We start from the raw sequence: 6,177 nt of genomic DNA on the forward strand, positions 1-6,177 counted from the left end.
ACGCGAACCCCTCATCAATAGGGTGAGGGTTGGGGGGGGGGGGGTGACAGATGTGAGCTTTGATTACAAATTGGCCAATCGACAGAGATTTTCATAAAGCCAGCTCAGACCACGACACAATCTGGATACTACAGATGCTGATACTGCAGGATCTGAAGAGTAAATGAAATGCCGCTGAAATGTGAACGCATCCGAACAGAGTAGGAAAAATACTATTAAGCACATTATCAGCACAGGCATATAGAAAGCCTTCTAGCTCCGATCTAACTTAAATGCAATGGACTGAATGGGGGGGGATTTGAGAGAGGCAATGGAAAAGCAACATCAACCATCAGACCACAGGTTTGATGTAACTTTGTCCATGACTCCAGTGGAAGCAATTTCTTTCCAGCTTTGTGTCGTTAACCTTATTGATTAAGCGAGTGTATATGATGTTGTGGTTCTCAAAAGGCATCGCTAGTGTCTCTTCAAAGGCATCGCTTGAAAGCGGCACGACGAGAATTTTGATCATCACTCAATACCCCCCCCCCCCACACACACACACACACACACACACACGCACGCACACACACACACACACACACGAGAACAACTTGAAGTTAGCCGACTATGAACAAGCTTGAAATCATCAACAGCAACCTGGGGAATGATGGAATAGCATCATACTGCATGATTCCCCTTTTCCAATGGCACGTCTGCTGAAATAAACATTCCAGTGATACACTGTACTGTACGGTGGTGGTTGGTACTTCAGGTAATGAATCAAAACTAATGTGAATTCACAATGTTCATAATTCATGAAGATGTTTCCTCACCTAAAGTGAAGTCAAAGCCATTATATAACAAAAGATGATATAATTGTCTAGCGGTCTAGTTTATATGAAAGGCCAACCGGTCACACTGACTGATTGCACTGCAGTATCTCCAGACTGTCAGTGAATGTTTTTTTCATTAGACTGGACGTAATTAGGTGAATATAATCAGCATGTGATAATCAAACCAAGGCTGAGTGCCTGCTTGCTCTTCCAAAGGCAGCAATTTCCAGCCCGATGACTGCTTTTGGGGTCAAATAATTGTTTCTCTTTGAGATGGATATTAAAATAATGATGTGAGGAGGTCACGCTTAGCATACACAAAGAGTGATTTTAACCAAGAAGAAATGTGGTTTGATTGCACGGTCAGATGGATTAATATACTTTCCCTGTCAGCCGTGGCAGATGCAAGTTATTTTCATGCAAATTCAAGGCAATTGTCTACTTAGGGCAACATTTATTTCCTTTAGAGGCACTGTCATGGGCTCTTACCGGCGCTCCGGCAGTGTGGCGGAGAATGAAGATTTGTGGATACATCTGCTAGACGTACAGATGGACTGATGAGCGCTATAGAAGAGGAACTACAATTCTAAATTGCTGCCAGTTGGCAACAATGGATCAGTTTAGCTGTCGTCGGTTCTCTTTGGAAAAATAAATAAATAAAAATGCAAATGTAAAATAGTGCCTACTTGATTTGTTTCCTTGCAGCTGGTCTGCACCACTTTTGTTAACGTAAAAGGTTAGAAAGAAAGTCAATCAATAGTCTAGTAAAATGAACACTGAGTGTAGAGAGTCATTCAGCGTTCACTTGTTGCAGCTTCACTTGTTTTATGATACAGACTGATAAAATTATAATAGGCTATATAACTTAATATGCCTACATCCTATTCTGTTGAACAGAGCCCCGTGCAATTATATCAATCTTAGCTCACGGTCAAGGTCAAGTCACATCAAACTCTAGGAATGGGTAGGCTACTTCAAAAATAACCTACTGGCTAATACCATTCAAATGGACTGCAACACAACAGCCTTAACACAACCTACTACAGCACACAGTAAAGAACAATGCCAACTGGAAATAATAGGCTTGGTAGGCTAACTTTCTAGAATTCTAATCTATTAAACAACGTGTGGTTGCATGCTACCACTGAATCATTGTAATGAATATAACAACATATTGTAATTGCATTGAGAACAACAGTGGAGAGGTGTGTAATTAAAAGTAGACTAATGCATGGTTGGTAGCCTGCCCTACACCAACACCATTCCTGTTGACATTACTGTAGTAGACTGTCCACTGTAACCCACTGTCCACTGTTTGTCATTCTGACACATTTTTTACATCATTTTAAAGGCACCCTGTATAAGCATGTGAATTGTGGTGAGGCTAATAATACAGCCTTATCAGAGCCTGCAGCCTATAATGAAAAATGTCCCTTACATCAGTTCGCAGTGAACGACTCTCGTAAAGAACCCTTAACGGAACAACAAATGTGTAGTTTTATGGTTGTGGTTGTTCAGACAAATAAACGCATTCAGTAAAATACATTTATATGAGCGTGGTCGTTGTCACTCACCTCTCAATTCAATTAGATGTCTTGGTTACTCTATTCCCAGCAGCTGTTGTCTTGTGTGTTTGAGTCTTTGAGATGATGCACTGGCGCAGCGCACGCAGCCTCACATCCACAGAAAAAAATCCCTTCTTTCCGAGTATAGAACCGGTCCTAGTCCTACACTACCTTTAGAAAGTCTGCCACGATGTTCCTTGAAAAAAAATGCGGCAACAATTTCATGTAGAAGCCCTTCGCAAGTGTGGCCGTCTCGCCGATACAAACGAGACCTTCAGTCAGAGCCCGCGCCGGGTTTGCTTCATTCACTTCATTACCACAATGATAAATGAGAGGTTGGACATTCTGCGCGTAACTTCGCTGAGCCTAGCCTCCTACTACCGTCTGAACTGACCACCACGCCACTACAAGACCGTCAACGATACCGCACATTCCTTCAGTTCACTATGCAATACGTCCTCTACGTCGCTAGCCTACTACTCTACAAGCTGGAATTACCCGGCTTGTCATCGTCCGTTGCAGCGTTGGTTCTCAGAGGGCTGTGCTAGACTGGCATAGATCAGTGGTGCTAAACCGGGGCTCCATCAGTGTACAGTAGTGTGTAAGGCTACCACTTACACGCTACGGCGTTTAAACCCAGCCCCCTCTCCGCCACTCGGCCGCTTCATCATTATGGCGTTAACCGTTTCAGCCCAAAGGAAGACTTTCAATAAATTAATTCATTGACAGGCGCGCACAAAATCAATTCAGTAAAACATTCTGCGCTATAGCTACACTACAGGAGACAGACTATCATATAGTCGTAGACAACCGTTGTTCTGCATTGCACAATCCAAATATTTGTAGCGGATTAAGCAATGATATGGCTACTGTCTGGCTACTAGGATACCCAATAATCCACCATGATTTTTGTTATGATCCTAATAAAGCACGAATTTAGTGTCTTCGTCTTTATGATAGAGGTTTTATAGCTATAGTTTGCAACTCGCGTAGGCAAATTATGTTTCCAATTGACACCTGCATGTGTACATGAAAATATATATTTCATATAGATGACCTATTGCATAAGTGAAATTGTATATAACAATAATTATCAGGAGGATTGATATTTCTTCCCTTTATAGTTTGCCTCCGTCCGCTGTTCAAACTGACAAATGAATGATCTTCTATCAACTCTGTTAGAAGACTGCCATCTATAGACATAAGTCTGGAGCTGCATCTTGAACATTGCCGTATAGCCTGCCTACACTGTCTTGGGGAAAGATCTGTCTACTAATATAAGGTAACCATTACAGCACTCACCACATGGCTGAATAATGTATGTTATTTGATATTTTATTATTTGATAATAAATAAATAAAAACCTAACAAAACACTCTGGGGTAATGCAATTTGGTGCTATCTATGGCAAAATGGCTCTGAAGTGTCTATACTAGTGTTATGGGCTTGACGCTTGATTCAGACTCGAAGACAACTGTATACTGTAGCCTCATCCAAACCACATTAAAACACATCAAATTTAGCATTGGATGAAAACATCCGGCAAATGTGTGCATTGCTGATTGATATCTCATATCAGCTGCAGAGCTGACCACAATTTAGTTCATTGTTGTTCATTGTTGTTCATTGTTGTTCATTGCCAAACAAGTATTTTCCTTTGATGTATTATGTTCAGCAATCATCCATAGGACCATAATACGTTTTCTACATGGATTTATATGTAACATTACAGTACTTTCATCATTCTTCTATAGTTAGTCTTGCCAATTGTCATTGCTTTTTCCATTTAATCACATTACAACAACATCACATTTTGTGTTAATCAGTCTGCTATTTTCTGCTTTTTGAAAAAAAAAATGAATTTCCAACATCCCACTCACCCTGACCCTGTGTTCTCCACATTCGTGCTCTTAGTGTGTTGTGGTAAAAAACTAGGCTAACCCACATTCTGCGATGCATCATTAATGCAGAGTGCATGTTGAAGAGCGAGCCACTGTCTCTGCAATCAAAAGTATTGCAAAACTGCCATGAGGAAGACGATGCAGACCAACTACTGTGTAAGTACACTAAAAGCACAGCGCCCACTTAAAGACGGGGTCAATAGCTGGAGGGTGTCCATATTGGAGTTCCACGGCACTGCCTCTACCAATGGATCTTAGTCAACCCCAGCGGCGGGCAGGGGTAATCAAATACAGACTTCTTTTTTTTTCAATCCATTACTCACAGCCCTGTTTGGAACAAGCAGTGATTTGTTTGATTGGAACATAACTCAATTCATATCAAGAGACAGGGGTGCAGAGAACTGTCTACGCATGGTTTTGCCGGTCCTGTCATGATGTGACATGATAAATAATCCTTTGAGCATGCTGAAACATGGTCCTTCCAGGCTTCTATACAGTATACATCTCCATCAATCCTTCTTTACTTTAGGACACAATTGGGCAACGTGAGGCTGGTTGCATGCTCTGTGAGTAAAAATTAAAATAAACAAAAACTATGGTAAAATTGCACATTAGGTCAAACACATTTTTCTACATTGTCAAATGAGAACCTTTAGTTCTCCCTGAGCTTTTTTAAAGAAAGAAAAAGTAGTACAGTGAGTCAGTGTTTAAAACTTCAAGGTTGTCTCTCTTCGGAGGTTAACTAAATTAAAAAAAATGGTGCAACGTGTGGAGCAGCTGGTTGTCACCTTGAACATGAACGTATGCCTGGAGGGATTGGATCGCTGACAGCACTTGGATGAATTTGCAAGCTGTGTGTGTAAGATGATGAGTAAGATGATGGATTAGGAAGCATACACATGCAGTAAAAGCCTCCGTGTTCATATATCCTTTTGTAACTCGGAGAGTGTACAAAGGTGACCAAATGGACCCTCATTTGTACACTTTCAGAAGTTGAATTCTCTGACACTATATATAGGGCTGTATTGTGTGTGTCTTAAGTGCCAGGTCTTATTACCTAACTTGAGTAAACTAAAGACCTGGCGTGATCAATGCCATTTGGCTATTCTGAGTGGCCAAAGAGCATTGATCACGCCTCCAGGTCTTTAGTTTACTCAAGTTAGGTAATAAGACCTGGTACTTAATCAGCTTTTAGTCTGCCTGTATAATGGGAGGTGGACGGCAGCGCGCATGCACGATCCGGTCTAGGATCGCTAAAGAAGGAAAGGCCGACCCAAAATAATAATGAAAAAATAGTTCTCAGCAATGCGGAGTGAGATCCATAATAAAGCTAATCTGACGGAGCATTCCGACACGAGCGGAAGGTTATTACAGTCCTTATGGCGGAGCATTCCGCCATAAGTAGGGATTGTGTTAAGACACGCAAAATACAGCCCATATGGATGCTGCAGTGTAGCAGTCTTTACGTTATAGTTACCACACATTTCTATTTTACCTTCTCAACCATAAACTCTCATATACTGTGCACAAAAATGAATATGAAAAAGAAATATACACACAGTGTTAATGCCCAACACCAGGGCAGGTGCCCTTGGCCATGCGGTATATCTCACCAGTCCGCTCCAAGGATGTGTCCGTGTTCTTGTGATGGGCCTATAGCTGTGTCTCTTTAGCCCCTCAAGTGTCTTAATGCGATGGGAAGATGCAGCGGATGCTAATCGATGGGGCCCATAACTCACAGTCGCGAGCCTGCTTGTCACGGGCTTTCATTAAACCCCTGGGTCTCTGCCACCACCAGAAGGCTTTGCGAAGATGGGCCAAGTTCACGCTGCCATAACTCAGCTTCTCTCTGCCCTGTCACATCCCCACTCTGGGATCTGAAAACAAAAAACAACC

The 6,177-nt window shown here is 41.8% G+C and overlaps 1 protein-coding gene across 1 annotated transcript in view; it reads right to left on the reverse strand.

Annotated features, from left to right (window-relative positions):
• plxna2 (plexin A2) overlaps positions 1–2,952 on the reverse strand; it is a 279,981-nt gene extending 277,029 nt beyond the window's left edge. The window contains 1 exon segment of the mRNA XM_080764816.1: positions 2,390–2,952. The gene's annotated coding sequence lies outside the window, so the exon portion shown is untranslated.
• Between the last annotated feature and the right edge of the window lie 3,225 nt (positions 2,953–6,177).

Source organism: Protomyctophum bolini (assembly GCF_963924005.1).
Source record: "Protomyctophum bolini genome assembly, chromosome: 5".
In the NCBI taxonomy this organism is placed as follows: domain Eukaryota; kingdom Metazoa; phylum Chordata; class Actinopteri; order Myctophiformes; family Myctophidae; genus Protomyctophum; species Protomyctophum bolini.